Below are 17,756 nucleotides of genomic sequence, written 5' to 3'. Positions count from 1 at the left end.
ATACAGATAGGAAGGCATGAAGCCACATATTGGGGGATTGAGCGGGAAGTAAGTTTAAAGCAGAATTTAAAAGTTTGGATTGCAGAGCTAAAGTATTTGGAAAGGGGAGAGCTTAAGGATGATACCCCAGATAACCAGATACAAGACACCCAGAAACAAGCAAGATGAATGAGTGGTAGCTAGGCAGTTTAACAAATGTGACAGAGGTAAATTTGAATTTTAGTCTAAGATAGGAGAAGATGACATTAGAAGCTATGGATAAAAAAATGCTTCAGGCACTTGGGAGGCAGTGGCAGGCGGCTCTCTGTGAGTTCAAGGCCACCCTGGTCTACAAGAGCTAGTTCCAGGACAGAAACCAAAAGCTGCGGAGAAACCCTGTCTCGAAAAATCAAAAAAAAAAAAAAAATACTTTAGAAAAAGTTAACTAAACTACAGAAATCACTTGGAAAATATGAAATTTTAAAAATAGGTCTAGAAGCACAGGACTAGAGAGGAAATGAAACAAAGAAACAAGCTACAGGAGAAGACATAGCTGGAGACACTAACATGGTTAGGAGTAGGTAAGAACGCCGGAGAAATGTGCTCTTATTTCAGTGAAGGAAACAGAAAATGGAACCCATAGGGCTTTCTGAAGATCACATAGTCTTCTCCGTAGTGGTCAGGTTAAACACTCAGGAATTTAAATTAAAAGCAAAGGTGGACACCAGAGTATAACAAACAGCTGAAAGCAACGTGGGTAAGAGTAGAGTCATGGAAGACACGGTTGGGAGTTGTGCTTCCAGTTTCAAGGAAAATAATATTTAACAGAGGAATTTAGTCAGTAACAATTAGGAAGGAACTATTTTATTATCCCGTGGGTATGAATGAAGCTAAAATCACGTGAACATGAGGCATTCATGTTATGTTTATTTTTGGTTTTTTGAGACAGGGTTTCTTTGTATAGCCCTAGCTATCCTGGAACTCACTCTGTAGACCAGGGTGGCCTCGAACTCACAGAGATCTACCTGCCTCTGCTTCCTGAGTACTGGGACTAAAGGGACTAACCCCTTGGCCTTTAAAAAGTATATACAGATACAGAGAGAAAATGTTGTTCTAAGAAATAATGATTGAACAGAGATGGTGATTGCAGACATGCAGATTGAGAGATGGGTGTTAGAACAAACTTCCAGGAAGAAGAAGAGGAGAATCTCAGTTATCTCAGGGAGAATGTGCATTGGCTTCCTGAGACAAAACTGAAAAGGGAAATGACGGGATAAGTCACTAAGATTCTAGGGCCCAAAGCACAGCTGGAATCAGTCTGAGCACAGCAGACTGCAGCTGCACAAGGAGGCATCATGGCCTGTCTGTCTCACTAGGGTAGACCCATCACCCACAACACTTCTTAGTACAAAGGATTTCCAGATAAGCAACTGGTCTTTCTCTTTTCCACAATGCAAAGGCAGTCTTTAGATTATATCATCCTGAGAGTAGAACTATATTCAAAGTAATTATGTTGGGTAGAAAGGAGTGAAACATGGGAAGCGGTAGAAAAGTCCTGTGAATAGAAATCACTTGAAAGGTAGCAATCACTAACGGCTCATGGTGTGATGCAGTCATAATGTTACAAAGAAGGTATCATTATTTTGCCCAATCAGAAGTATGAGGCTTAAAAGGTTGTATAACTTGCTGACATTGACCCAAATTAAGTAAAAGAACTATGATTAGAGACCCATTTATAGCCAGCTCCAAATCGTCCCTTTTAACTGATGGAGGTTACTGTCTTAGGATTCGCAATCAAGAGGGAACCTAGACACTCTTTAAAATCACTGGAGAAATGAGAACCTAGAGAGAAAAATGTTCTGGGATATTGTCTTAGCTAGGCTAAGATGTGTTATATTTGTTTATGCTGCAAAATATTACTTTACCTGTGTAAAGGTGTGCTCCTTTTCTTTATGCATCTGTTTAACGATGTAAGGATAACTGTCTAATTATGGAAAGATGTGTTGCATTTGTTTCCCATTGCCTTCCAGCAGCACCTCACCGCTGAACAGCCAATAGCTGGGCAGAAAAAAGGACAGATGGAGCTGCCAGGCAGAGAGAATACATAGGAGGGGAAATCTAAGTTAAGGAAGAATGAGGAGAAGAAGAGAGACTAGAAAGGGAAGGAAGAGGAGCACAAGCCAAGCTGCCAGTCAGTCCAACACAAAAAGCAGTGAAAGAAACACACGAAGAAAGAAAAGAAATAAGCCCAGAGACAGAAAGGTAGATAAAGAGGAAGCAGGTTAATTTAAGTTAAAAGAGCTAGCCAGAAATGAACTTAACCTAAACCAAGTATTCAAAACTAATATGTGTCTGTGTGATGATTTGGGAGCTGGTTGGTGGTTCAAAAGAAAAAGGCTGCTAGAGAAAGAAAAGGAAAAGAAAAAAGGAAATTGTTCTAATTGTTCAGTTTAGAATCAGTGGCACTCTGACAGCAGAGGATGAAAGGAAATTAATAAGATTGAAATGGCTTTCCCGTACTCTCGGGCTGGAAATGAAATGAAATATTTTGAGGACATGGAAGGGTGGGCCGTGCTTATGGTGCTAAGAAACACCAGGCCGCCTTAGCACAAGTTCAGTGCAAACCAAAAGCAACAGAAGTTGAAAATGTGTGAAAACACACTGCTCCGATTGCCAGCTGCTTTCTGTAGTCTCCCTCATGAAAGCCACAGTCCTCAGCTTACTCCAAGTCAAGGACTGAGTAGGAAAAACCACAGAGCACCTATTCCAGGAAAACAGGAAGCCCCTCCCAGTGGGGATATGATTGGAGGACATCTCTGGTCTGGGAGATATTTCTGTAACAAGCTACCCACCTGGAGTTCTCCCATCCAAGGGTCTCCAACACCCTCCACGTGCTTGGGATGTCCTCTGTAGTGCATTATCCAAACCGATCCGGTTCCCTTGCCCAGTGATGCTCTATGTATCGCGGTGTCTATGCTTTAGAATATCAGGATTAATTCGATAGGGCAGTTTGCAGTATGGAGATCCCCACAAGTACAATCTACTTTTGGCTTGTCACAGACATTAGTTGGTGATCAGTGTACTATAGTCACAATACTATCAACAAAACTGGAAGATTCTTTTCAAGTCTCTAACTACTACACCTTCTATGGAGTGTGCATGTGCTTCGTGGTTCATTCCATTATTGGGCTGGAAGGAAGGGAGTAACCCCACATCACTGCCTCCACTTTACAGATGGGAGAAACTGAAGTAAAAGATCATTTGCTCGATATCCGCCAGCATGGTAAGACCTGGAACACATCCCTGAATTGGCTTCCATCTACTCTGTTGTTTTTAATTATAGTTCTTTAACAAACAGAGAAACAGTGAGACATCCCTGTGCAGTGAGACATCCCTGCTATAGTCTGTGTTGTTGAAAGGGTTAGCATATTGACTTCAAAATCAAAGCGCTTTTCAGATGCAACTTTCAGAAAGATGTCTGTTCACTAAGCATAGACAAATAGAGAGAGAGTACAACATTCTGCCAAAATCTGTTAATATAGAAAGTCTTTGGTCTGAAGGGAAAGAATATATTGAATATTCCCAGAGTTTTTGTAAAAAATAAATAAAAAAAGGAGAGAGAGAGAGAGAAACACGCTAACTTCTTTTTAAGATATTATATGCTACTTTAGCATTTGAAAAATAGGGTCGGGGAGAAAAATACCTAATCTTGAATGTTCTTGACTCTCAAACTGATCAAACTCCCTGCCAAGCTCTCCTCTTTGTTGTCTTTGAAATTCATAGCCTGTTTTATCCATTAGTTGTTGTTACATACGTATGTCTGTGTATAGCTCAATACATAAATATAAGCTGCTCAGTATATAAAATATTCATATATGTTTTCATGGCTGATCCTTTAGTATTGGGTAATCAATTGGTATGATCTTTCCTGAAAACAAACTTTCTCCTGTTCTCAACATTCTTTAGTTGCCTGTAATTATATTATAATATAAAAAAGATAAAAATAACAGTATACAGAGGATGAAAATGGAAATACAATTAATTCTAATCATGAAAGCGAAATTAATGCCCAATTGTTCCATCACCCAGGCTTAGAACCCTGGAGTCCTCTTTGATTTATTACTTCCTGAGGCCAGGTCTCTACCTCTGTGCAGCCGAATTATTTCACAACCTCTTAATGACAGCCCCAGATTCATTCTCACCCTCCAAAATCCATCCTGTGGGCCACATCAAGCTAATTTTAATAATTACTACAGACACTTAAGGTCTGCTAAGCGCTCTAGTTCTGCTATCAACTCCAAGTTCATCACATCTTTTAAATATCTACTATTATACTTAAGAGATAGTAGTAATGACAGCGACAACTGTATTGTTTTAATTAAGAACAAGAAGAAATGGGAAGCGGTTGCGGGGAGGAGGCAGAAATCCTTAATAAATAAATAAATTTTAAAAAAAGAGAAAAAAAAAACAAAAGCAAAAAAAAAAAGAAGAAAGTCCACCTGCATTTTTCTGACAATTTATTAAAATTACCCACAAAACAGTTGGAATAGTGTTTGCCATATAACAAGCTTCAGTACAGTTATATGCAATTGTGATCATCTAACTTCCTTGTCTCCCAAAATTTTTACTTCTAAGCACCATCCTCAGGTCATAACCAAGGCCATGGTAAGAATATTTAATACGCCTTATCTTCCCATATAAGCAAATAGTCAGCCTCCCTTCTAGCTAAACTCATTTTCTCATGTGACCATATCTTCCACACTCCCATTTTTGCCATGATATGTACTCTAAGTGCAATAAGAGCTCCACATTCTTTTTATAAATTTTAAAGTTTTTAATATATATTTGGAGGCATGGTTGGACCAGAGTGTGGATGTGGAGGTCATAGGAAAATTTGGTAGAATGAGGAGGTAATAACCTACAAAGTATGTCTATGGAGAATATTCAAAATCTCCTTCAGATAGTGAACTGAGATGAAGACTAATGACATTTTTCAATGTGAAATTAATATTTGACTTGATGGACGAGATTTGGTCAATTGGCAAGAACAGAAGCTCCCAGCAATTTTAAAAGAAAGAGAATTGTGAAATTACAGTGTTGTTTCCCCTAAAAGAGCATAATATTGAGTAAATATAAGTCAAGAAGCTTTCTGAGTGAGATGAAAAAATTATAATAGTTTGTACAGACCAGAGTGATTGAGAAGAGGATGAGAAATGGATGACAGAGAGGTAACTCATACTCAGAAGGACAAACATGGTATGTGCTTACTTGTACACGGATATTAGATGTAAACCAAAGGATATCTAGAAAACAATCCACAATTCCAGAGAAGCTAGGTAACAAGGAAAACCCTAAGAGGGACACATGGCTTGCCCTGAGAATGGGAAGTAGATGAGGTCTCCTAGGTAAACTAGGGTTGGGGGAGGCACAAAAGGGGAGGGGATGGGAGATGAAAACATGAGGGAACAGGATGATGGACAGGGGAGAGGGACGGAGTGAGAGAGCAATGAAAGAGAAAGCCATGATGGAGTTAGGGAGAAACCTGGTACTAGGGGAATGACTAAGAATTCACAATGTGGCACCAGCTAAAACTCATAGCAATAGTGGAAAGGGTGCCTGACCTGACCTTCCCCTGGAATCAGATTGATGAATACCCTAACTATTATTATAAAGCCTTCGTCCAGTAACTGATGAAACCAGATGCAGAGATCCACAACCAAGCACCTGGGCAACATCTGCGAATCCAATCAAAGAGAGGGAGGAGGGAATATATGAGCAAGGGAGGTCAAGATCATGATGGAGAAATCTACAGAGACAGCTGAACCAAGCTCGTGAAAACTCATGAACGCTAGACCTGCAGCTGTGGAGCCTCCACAGGACTAAATTAGGCTCTCCATATCTGGGAGACAGTGGTGAAACTTGGACCACCTGAGGGTCCCCTGGAAGTAGGACACCAGTATATATCCCAGGCACATAAGCTAGCTTGTTGGAGCCCATTTCCTCTGGTGGGGTGCCATGCTCAGCCTCAATGCAAGGGGGAGGGTCTTGGTCCTACCCCCAACAAATTGTGTCAGACACTGATGACTCCCCATGGGAGTTCTTACACATTTGGAAGAGTGGATGGGGTTTGAGCTGGAGGAGAGGATTTGGGAGGAGGTTGGGAGGATAACTGAGGTTTTAAAAAAGTAAATAAATTATTTTAAAAGGAAAAGAAAAATGGATAAATCATAAGAAAAGAGGCAGCACTTCAAGAACAACCTTGAGTAGACAGCAGGACACGTTCATCATGCAGGGGTGAGGTGTTCATGTCATACTGAAGACATTCATTCACTTCAATGAAGAGCCAAAGAAATAACGACAGGGTTTGACAGGTAAGATGTATGGATTGGAGGTGGGAGGACACTGACTCCTGTGTTGATTCTATTATTTCAGGAGGGAAAATAAAACAGAGTCATCATATGAAAACAAATAAGAATAAAGTAGTGGAGATAATGAGGAAAGAAAAACAGATATCCACTGTCCATCACACTGAAAAATTCCCCTGGGAGATGCTACACCTTACCACCAGCTATTCCTGACCAGGCCACATAAACATAAGGATGTTAATAATTGCATGTGTACCAATGCGTTCAGTTTACTTAGTTCCATGAAGATGAAGACAAATCTACAAAATTGCTTTTATTCCTGTTTTATGAAAGCTATGGATATATGAACATACAGGTGAAATAATATTCTCTTTGATCATCGGATTTATGCTACTGTAACAAGTAACCAAGAGCATTAATTTGCAAATGGAGAAGGTTCATTTCAGCCCAAAGTTATGGAGTCTGTGATCCATGACTGACAGATAGTGTGGATGTGTGGCTTGTAATGAAACCACACATAATGCAGGGAGCTCATGGCAGAGCAAAATCACATTCCTCATGCTCAAAGGGAAAGTAGACATAGAAGGAAGGAGATGGATTCCTATTATCTGTAGGAGGTGGGGGCTTCTAGGAGGTCATTGTTGCTACCTTCAGTTGCTATCACCTTCCACATGCACCTGTGACCTGGCCCTTGACATATGGTCCTAGAGGTCATTTAACCTATAGCAGCTTAGCTGCTATCTCTAGGAAAAGAAACCAGAGTGTGGGTTAAGAAAGGGTTAGATGAGGGCTTCTAACTCTATTGCTTTACTTATTTGACAGAACATTAGTAACGATGTCCAACAAAATAGTGACATTTTACTGTTTGTGAGGTAATGAATATATGACATAATTTTCTCTAGGTCAAACTTTTCTTAAGGTTTTTATTTAAAAATGACAAATGGACTTATTTGGGAAAACTGTCAACTTATACACCTTACAATCTTATTATCAATTCTATGTTATATAAATATCTTATTACTCTGAAACTCTATGAGGTATTCATAGCTGTTCTAGCAGTATTATCATTAGACAGTTTGCTTCTTATTTAAAGTTAATTTATCTGTAGAGAAAAATGTAGAGTAGAAATATCCATAGGCTTAGTATAAACCTTTCAACAATTATGAGTATATAAGTAATAATTTATTTGAAATATCAAGGCAATAGCCTCATCAGAGATGCTTATTCTTGTAGTATATGGCAATCAATACAGAAATCTACAACTCGTCAACTTGGAGAGAAAAAGAGATTTCAGAATTCTCAGTCAAAAATGTGACGTCCATACCACACACCTCTCCTCGAGGCTCAAGGATCTTTGCAGAAGAGGAGGTGAATGCCTTCAAGGAAACGGTATTGACCTTACACCACAGGGTAGATGCCCTTATGAAGTCACAGTGCTTGTGGCAGCGCACACAAGTAGTTCAAGTTGAGCAAATCCCAGCATAGAGCAGGGAAGGTTTGCATGCAGTCGCATGCCTAGCTGAGGAACTTCAGTAATTGATTACTGCTGAGATAAAGATATCAGTCAGTGGACTGACACATGCTAATGATTACACTTCAAAGAAGAATCAACATCCAGGAGTAGCTGGTCAACACAGCTGGATGTGACGAGTGGACATAGGAAGGAATAAAATTAGGTGGGTATGGAAGTAAGGGGAGAGGGCTGGATGTGATCTAAACATATTGTATGAAATTCTTAAAGAATTAATAAAAAACATTACAAAAATCAACTTAGTAGTTAATCTATGGTAACTTATGCAAAAATATGAAGGGATTAACGACAGAATACTGATAAAATATTTAGTTTCATTTTTTAAAATCCTAAAATGCCACAAACCAGTGTTGACTGGATAAGAGATTTAATTTTGTTTTTAGAAGTTAAGGCAACATAATTTGCTAAAACGTGGTACTCACTCATAAGTGGATATTAGCTGTAAATAATGGAAAAACTATGTGCAAGTCACAAAACCAGAGAGACTAAGTAACAAGGAGGGTTCAAGAGGGACACAAGGATCTCCCTGGCAAGAGGAAAGAGAGGAAATTCCTTAAGCGGACTGAGAGCAGGTGGGGATGTAAACATGAGTGATCAGGTTGTGGGAGTAGAGAGAGAGAGTACTGAAAGAGGCAACCAGAAAAGCTGGGGTACATTTGTACATCAGGTAGAAACCTGGCACAAGGGAATCTCCCAAGATTCTCCAAGGAAGAACCCAGCTAGGGCTCTTAGCTACGGCTCCTAGCAATAGTGGAGAGGATTCTGAACTGGCCAACTTCTGTGACCAGGCTAGACTTCCAATGGAGGGTTTTTGACAACAATCCAGCCACATAGCCTTGACCTACAGGCTGCCCTGCCTATGTGATGTGCTAGGGTAAGCATGGCCTAGAGACTGAGGGATGACTGACCCAACCAATGACTGATCTAGCTTAAGATGGTTGTTATGAGAGTAAGCCCACTCCTGACACTACCTGGAGTGCCAGGACCCACGGGCTAGATACCTAGGAGAGAGCCAAACACGACTGGAGAAAAAAAGTTAATATAATGATGCCTAACGAAAATCTGCTATACTCATAGATTAGTGCCTAGCCAATTGTTATCAAAGAGACTTCAGCGAGCAACTGATGAAAACTGACACAGACACCCATAACCAAACATTAGGCTGACCTCAGGTAATCCCACTGAAGAGAGAGAGGAAGGATTGTAGGAGTCAGAAGGGTCAAGGATATCACAAGAAAACTCACAGAATCAACTAGCTTGGGCTAACAGGGGCACATAGAGTCTGAATTGACAACTAACGAACCTGAATAAAACTGGCATAGGCCCTCTACATATGTTCTATATAACTTGATCTTCTTGTGCACTCCTAACAGTGGGAGCAGGTGCTGTCTCTGCCTCTTTTGCAAGCTTTTAGGACTCTTTTCCTCTTACCAGGTTGCCTTGTCCGCCTTAATACACTGGGAGGACTTAATCTTACTGCAACTTGATATGCAATGTTTGTTGATATCCACGGTATCCTGTCATTTTCTCAACAGAAATGGAGGAGGAGTGGATTGAGAGTGGTCAGAGAGGGAATGGGGAAAAAACTTGGTGAAGAGGAGGGAGGGAAAACTGTGTAGCTGGGCTGTAATTTGCAATACTGTTTGGCCAACAGCTCAAGCGTATTTCTGGCTAATTTTTTAAGTTTGCTTTTTATATTGTTTTTTGGCCTCTTGGCTAAGATCAAGTGTAGTATCTGTTCTTATCAGTTGAATTAATTAATATTAATTAATAAAAGAAAAATCTAAATTCTTTTGTGTCATAATGTCATTGGTTAAATATGCCAGACCGAGAAAATCTTCAAAGATGTCAATATCATTTGTACTTTTGAGTATCAGCCAACAGACAGTGTCCCTATATATTGTGGAATAATTTATCTTTGTCATGGTTAGACTATCACAGCTGGAAATCTATGTGAAATTTAGTATATTTTTAGAAATTACAGAGGGAATTAATGTTAATGAATCTAACATGTATCATGTCAAACTTGTTCTGGAAATACTGTTATTAAAACATGCTTACATATACACTAACAAATGTCACAAATTAAATGTTTGATATAACCATTACCAATTGGGTTTTAGATGCATTCAAATATGAAATGCTATCTTAATTTTATATAAAATAAAGCACGGCTATTTTTAAGTATTAGGACTAGAGTTAGTTGAACAGTAAATGAAAGAGCTTAATATGCAAGGAATAATATATAGTTTATTAATCAACTATACTATAAAAGAAACTATATTTGGACATTTATCTAAAAGTAGAGCACTAACATTGAATAATATTTTTATTGAAGTGTATATTTTGTAAATAACTCAGACATTCATTTTTCCACTGGTAGACAAATGTCAGGTAGTCAAATATTTGAAAACTACTCATAAACAACTTTATAAAAACCAATTCATTACAAAGTTGAACAAAAGATTCATTTACATGATTCCTTCTTAAGTTTTATAAGACATGAATGGAAATACAAAGATAGATATTGATGAATATTATGTTAAAGTCTAGAGTATGCCAGACTCATTAATATATTATTATTATGATGATGATGATTCAATTCCTGTTTTTTTCCTCTGATGTTCCTCTACATTTTACCTCTGAATCTGATGAATTTTTAATTCATGAAAATAATGCTTTTTCCTTATCTTTGTCATATACCATTGTGACCATTTTGCAAGTATCCCAGGCACTGAAGATTCAAGATCAGGTAGAGGCATGCACTGTAGCTCTGATGGGATTGATCTTTAAAATACCCACTCATCGGTGCTCTAAAACTTGTCTTTTTAGCAGCTCATACGATGGCCAATTCTTAACTTTCATTACTTATTAGTAGAAAATGTAGAAAATTTACTTCAAGTTTCAATATTCCTTTTGGTTGACCACTAAGGATAGAATTTTTTTCTTTTTTATTTATTTATTTATTAATGATTTCTGTCTCTTCCCTGCTACCGCCTCCCATTTCCCTCCCCCTCCCCCAATCAAGTCCCCCTCCCTCATCAGCCCAAAGAGCAATCAGGGTTCCCTGCCCTGTAATATGTTGTCTTGTTGGGACAATTATATTTAGATGATCTGTTGGGGATATCTAATAATAAAAATTACTCATTTAGAAATACAATCACAAAGACATTCCTCAAAAACCTTAAAATAAGCTCATATAACTTTAAAACAAATTCCTTTGAGCTTTCCATCAATGTGTCTCTGCTCTGCCATGGTTCACTTTTCTCCAGTGCTACTTTGAGTGGCATTACACTTGGCCGTGTTCTAGCTTGAGCACCCAGGGAGCAATGTTTGTGGCATCTGAGTTTTTGGATGCATGTCATTTTATGACTTTTATTTAAATAAGAAAGAGATTTTCACAAAGGCAGAATAATGATCATAAGTATAAAATAGTGACGCACAGGTGATATGAAGGGGTGAAGAAAAATTGGGAGATTTAAATGGGGTAGAGGATGGGAGAGGAGGAAAGACGATAAAGTGGGAAGAGGAATAATAGCAGTAAGGATGTTTGAAAAAGCCAAATGGAAATCTACTATTTTATGAGCTTTCTCTATAAAAGATTTTAAATGGTGTAACCCTATAAAGAGAATGTTAGTTCTTCCAGAGGACATGGATTGAAAATAAAAAAGTATGCTATGGACATAGGACATTCAGAAATCAAGCCGGTACTGATCAGAGAGTTTCTTACTTTCGGGCTATCTTTCATATTGCTAGAAGGTGCTATGTAGGTTGCTGACCAAGAAAAGTCCTCAGCAGTGTTTCCCATCATAATCTCTGCATGCTACAATAGCATTCTGGGAAAATGCCCACGGTTGCATATGAATAGAAAAATGACATCTAAAGGGGGGAAGCATCGTACACCGTATTCATATGTTTTGTGGAATCATTCATGGCTTATTAGTTCAATTAAGGAATTTTAGGATCAAATAGGCTTCACTATAGGTTTTGGCTTTGGTGGATAAATGCATCATTGTCCAGCAATTTTAAAATAAGGCTCAAGTCAAGAAGACTTGAGACTTGGAGGTCAGTGCTCTATAACCATGGGCATATGTTCCACATGAATGAGGTTTACTAGACAGAAGCATAAATAACCCTGTCCTTCATGTAGACTTGAGGCTGTCATTTGCGGGGATTTTTTTTCCTATGAAAATGGAGAAGTGCGAGCCACTTACTCATTCAGACAAAATGTCTCAGACTAGCCCCATGCAGTGAAGCTTTACCTAGCTGTTGCTATGGTCCTCTCATAGTCCTGACACTACTGACAAGGACAAAATTGTAGTATATTTTTTCATTAAGCATCCATATGAGGACTTCTTCAAGGATGGACTCACACGAAAGGCTGATGAGATTATTTACACAGAAAGGACCACCATTGAGTTCAAGAACAATATTGGATAACGCCATGCTTCTTAACTCCACTATGCTATAAAACTGAATTTACCATCCTACTCAATCCATAATAAATAAAACATGCCTTATAAGAGAATACCAGCAAACTGATGTTTCGATCATTGCAATTAATCCAGACAGGACATAAACCAATTGGGTCAGCACTTCATTTTATCGCCCATGAATGTATGTAAAAGGGCAAAGAAAAAAACATGATTCCTTTATGGCAAGGACAAGAAAACTGCATGGCATTTTTGAATCTTTGCTGTTGTATTTAATGCATGATATTACTGATCTTCCAAAAGGTAAAGAAATTATCTCACTGTATTAATGCTTAAAAAATAAGAGAAATAATGCCTTGAGTAAGGTTTTCTTTATCTTTTCCACTGCTATTCTGTCTTGAGGGCAAGTTTACAAAAGGGACGAAATGCCAAGATTAAAGTTTGATCAAACCTCTTTCACTTGTTTTCAAGAAAATAAATTATCCCCTTCATGTATTTCATTGATAAATGGATTATCTCTTCCTTTGCTTTTCCTCCAGAAAAAGACAAGTCATAAGTTCAGTTCAGGTGCTTTTATGCTGCAGAGGACAATAGCAAGTGGGTTAGATAAAATCTAGAAGGCAATCAATGAGGAAAATCCCACAGCCACCCCTGCTTGTAAAACAGAAGGACGGCTTTTGCCTCCAGCTTCTGGGTTTTGTTTTGAGTGTGGCAAAGCACAGATGTATCCTGTCCCTAGAGACATTCAAAACTCAAAAACGTATCATCCAGGAGAACAAAGCAGCCAGCCATTTATCACAAGGTAAATTCTCCTGGAAGAGGTGGTTCAGGAACAAAAAAGAAAGAAAATGCTGGAGTTTTTATATCAAGACAATCTTACCGGAATAAATTCAGCAACTGTATATTAGAAATTCATTGTTTAGTCTTTGCATTTAACACTTACTGCTGCCAAGTTAATTCAGTGAAACCTGAAGCTTCCGTGTCAGAGTTAAAGGGGAGAAAATCACTCCTAGGAATGATTGTAGTTGTGATCCGTGCAAGCTAAGCACTCATGATGTTGAGGTAGAAGGATCGCCTGAACTACCATAGTGATGCTCTGTCTCAAAAATCAAACACACATCATATAAATGGCATCCACAAATCAGTTCGAAAACAACAGGTCTGTGAAACAAACACCCCCACATTCATAAAAATGTGCTGTGGTCTTTGCCCCTTGAGACCCACAAGGAATTATTAACAATCTCCTTGCAAGCATGCACGTGATGGGTCTATTTATCACTGCTCTAAACCTTGGTTTCTTGAATATATCTGTCTTTCCCCTATCTTTATTTCCAGCTGCCAATAGAAGTAAAATTGGTTGTAGTTATTCTAGAAGCCTAAAATAATCAACCATCCCCTTGTTTTGAAACCCTACAAGGCAAAATTACCTTGTTGTGATATAATACATATAAAGGGAAAAGAAACAGGTCACTCTTTGTGCTTATTTCTTATAGAAATTAAAAATTAAGTATTATATTTCACTCATACAAAATTTTCCACTCCATCCACATCATGGCTCCAGCCTTCAGCAGGATCACAAAAAAAAAAAAAAAAAAAAAAAAAAAAAAAAAAAAAACACTGAAATGAGATGGAGGGAAAAACACTGGATCTTAATGCTATAAGAATATTTTCTCTGGAAATGGGAAAAGTTCTTCAACAACCCCACATCATACAGAAGGCTGATTTCCAAAACATATGAAGAACTCAAGAAACAAGGCATCAAAAAATAAATAATCCCTGTCCAGCTGGCTGGCCTTGGTGAGCTCCCATTAGATAAGTTCCACTGTCTCCGTGGGTGGACGCACCCCTCACGGTTCTGACTTCCTTGCTCATGTTCTCCCTCCTTCTGCTCTTCATTTGGACTTTGGGAGCTCAGTTCAGTGCTCCAATGTTGGACTCTGTGTAGTAATAAGGGTGGCGGCAGGGCTGCGTCCCCAACACCCCAGCCGCCCGCTCGGCTAGCTTATGCCCGAAATAACAACACACAAACTGTATTCATTTAAACACTGCTTGGCCCATTCTCTTCTAGGCTAATTCTCACATATTAATTTAGCCCATTTCTAATCATCTGTGTATGGCACCTCAAGGTGCGCTTACCAGGAAGATTCTAGCTTCATCCCGGGAGCAGGGCATGGCGTCTCTCTCAGGCGTCTGCTCCTGAGAGGAGAGCTGTCAAGACTGAGCTCACTTCCTCTTCCTCCCAGCGTTCTGTTCTGTTTACTCCTCCCACCTATCCTCTAACCAATAAAATGGGCCAAGGCAGTTCCTTTATTAGCCAATGACCTTCCTCCATCAACTCTGTCTCTATCTCCATCCATCGCCAGATGAAGGTTCTATGGTGATATACAAGATATTAGTCAGTGTGCCTATTGGATAAGACCAGTTCAGGCACCCTCTCCTCTGCTGCCCAAGGAACAAACTGGGGACATCTCCTTGGACACCTGGAAACCCCTCTAGAGTCAAGTCTCTTGCCAACCCTAAAATGGCTCCCTTAATTAAGATATCTACTTCCCTGCTCCCATATCCACCCTTCCTCCATCTCAACCATTCCATTCCCCCAAGCTCTCCCCAATCCTCTCCTTCTCCTTTCTCTCTCCCCATCTCCCCTTACCCTCACCCCAACCCCACCCCCATGCTCCCAACTTTTGCCTGGCAATCTTGTCTACTTTCAATATCCAGGAGGATAACTATATGTTTTTTTTGGGGGAGGGGGGGTCACCTTCTTATTTAGCTTCTCTAGAATCACAAATTATAGGCTCAATGTCCTTTATTTATATGATCAAACTGGACTCACTGAATGTGGCTGACAATGAGGTCTTACTGAGAAGCCTAGGACAATGGCACTGGATTTTGATTCTACTGCATTGACTGGCTTTGTGGGAGACTAGTCCGTTTGGATACTCACCTTCCTAGACCTGGATGGAGGGGAGAGGACCTTGGACTTCCCACAGGGCAGGGAACGCTGACTGCTCTGAGGACTGGAGAAGGAGGGGGAGGGGGAGGAAAATGGGAGGAGGGGAGGAGGTGGAAATTTTTAATTAAAAAAGTAAATAATCGGGCTGGAGAGATGGCTCAGAGGTTAAGAGCACTGGCTGATCTTCCAGAGGTCCTGAGTTCAATTCCCAGCAACCACGTGGTGCCTCACGGCCATCTATGGTGGGATCTGGTGCCCTCTTCTGGTGTATATATGTTAACAGAGCATTGTATGCATAATGGATGGATAAATCTTTAAAAAAAAAAAGTAAATAATCCAATTAAAAAATGGGGTACAGTCCTAAACAGAAAATTACCAACAGAGGGATATCAAATGGCAGAGAAACACTTAAATGTTCAACATGCACTAGGTAGAGCTCACAGATCTGGACTGAGGAGCCTGCATGGGACCAAACTAGGCTCTCAGAATGTGAGTGACAGTTATGTGGCTTGATCTGTTGGGAAGTCCCTGACAATGGGACCAGGACTTATCCCAGGTGCTTGAACTGGCTTTTTGGAACCTATTCCCTATGGTGTAATACCTTGCTCAGCCTTGATACAGGGGGATGAGTCTTGGTCCTGCCTCAACTTGAAATGCCAGACTGTTGATACCCCAAGGAAGACCTTACTCCCTCTGAGGAGAGAATAGGGGTTAGGAGGAGGGTAGGTAGGGGAGTAGGAGAAGAGAAGTAAGGAGAAACTGGGGATTATATGTAAAATGGAAAAAAAAAGAAATCTTGAACATGCTAAGCCATCAGGGAAATTTGAATCAAAATGACTTTGATATTCAATCATACACCTGTCAGAATGGGTAAGATCAAAAGCACCAATGACAGCTTATGCTGGAGAGGGTGAGGAGCAAGGGGAACACTCCTCCATTGCTAGTGAGAATTCACGCTTGTGTAATAACTTTGGAAATCAGTACAGCAGTTTCTCATAAGACTGGCAATGAACCTGCCTCAAGACACAGCTACACCACACTTACGCACATACCTAAAAAATAATCAGTCATACCGCAAGGACACTTGATCAGTCACGCTTATAGCAGCATTATTGGTAATAACCAGAACCTGAAAACAAGCAAGATGCCCCTCAACCAAAAAAATGGATATAGAAAATGTACACGATGGAGTATTACTCAGCTGTTAAAAACAATGAAATCATAAATTGAAGGCAAATGGCTGGAACTAGAAAATAAATCATCCTGAGTGAGGTAATCCAGACTCAGAAAGACAAACATGGTGTGTACTCACTCATGAGTAGAAGTTAGCTATAAAGTTAAAAATAACCATGCTACAGAAGGCTAGGTAACGAGGAGGGTATAGAGGAGGACACATGGATTTCGCTGGGAAGGGGAAATAAAATAGATATCCTGAGTGGACTGTGGGTGGGTAGGGATGGGAATGTGAGGGATCAGATTAGGGGATGAAAGGAGTCAGAGAGTACTGAGAGATAGCAGGAAAGTTGGGGGTGCTTTTTGAAGTCAGATAGAAACCTAATGCAAGGGAAAACTCCCATGGATCTACAAGGATGACCCCTGCTAAGACTCCTAGCAATAGTGGATGCATAGCCTGAACTGTCTCCTGTGATCAGATTGGTGACTGTTCTAATTGTCAACAGAGAGCCAACATTCAGTAACTGATGGAAACAGATGCAGAGACCCACAGTCAAGCATTAGGTTTGAGCTCTGTGAAACCTGCCAAAGAGAGGGAGGAAGGATTGTAAAAACCAGAGGAGTCAAGGACAACACAAGAAGACCCACAGAACCTACCTGGTTCATAGACTCTCACAGAGTCTGAACCAACAACCAGGGAGGCCACACAAGACTGACCTACACCAGTTGTGTAGCTTGGTCTATTTGTGGGACTCCTACAATGGGAGCAGGGACTGTCTCTAAGGCTTTGGCTGGCTCTTGGGAACCTATTCCTCATAGTGGATTGCCTTCACCAGTCTAAATACAAGGGGAGGTGCTTATATTTACTTCAACTTGATATGCCTTACTTTGTTGACACCCATGGGAGGCCTACCCTTTTCTGAATAGAGAGGGAAGAGGGTGGAGGAGTAAAGAAGGGACCGGGGGAGCAAGAGGAGAAAAGGGAGAGGAAACTGTAGCCTGGGTGTAAAATAAAGTAGATTGAAAAAAATGCTTTCTAAAACAAAAGTGAAAATCAGAGATATATTACCAAAAGTGTAATTTTAGGAACAAAATTGTTAAAAAGGGACATATCAAAGGCTTGGCTTGTTAGACTGTGAGTTCTGTGACTACAGGCTTTCCGGGATGTGGAGGGACAGATACACATGAGGCTTTCATCTCAAAGAAGGGTGTTCTTGGAATATTGCTAATTTCTCCATCAGTATTGTCTAAGGAATAAGCAGGAACCAAGGAAGGAATACACACATCAGCTTGAAGAGAGTAACTTGGGACACACAGGAGAG

The 17,756-nt window shown here is 39.8% G+C and overlaps 1 protein-coding gene and 1 pseudogene across 3 annotated transcripts in view; one reads left to right on the top strand and one right to left on the bottom strand.

The window, feature by feature from the left end:
- The window catches only part of Trhde (thyrotropin releasing hormone degrading enzyme), a 354,397-nt gene that overhangs the window by 116,957 nt on the left and 219,684 nt on the right, over window positions 1-17,756 (bottom strand). The window lies entirely within an intron of this gene.
- Window positions 9,572-9,662, top strand: LOC121464891 (annotated as a pseudogene).

The sequence above is a fragment of the Microtus oregoni genome, unplaced genomic scaffold (genome assembly GCF_018167655.1).
Source record: "Microtus oregoni isolate MIOR12 unplaced genomic scaffold, Mior012 000001F_ref0000356, whole genome shotgun sequence".
NCBI classification, from domain to species: domain Eukaryota; kingdom Metazoa; phylum Chordata; class Mammalia; order Rodentia; family Cricetidae; genus Microtus; species Microtus oregoni.
The sequence above is the reverse complement of the archived record's forward strand: the minus strand, read 5'-3'. Positions and strand labels throughout refer to the sequence as shown.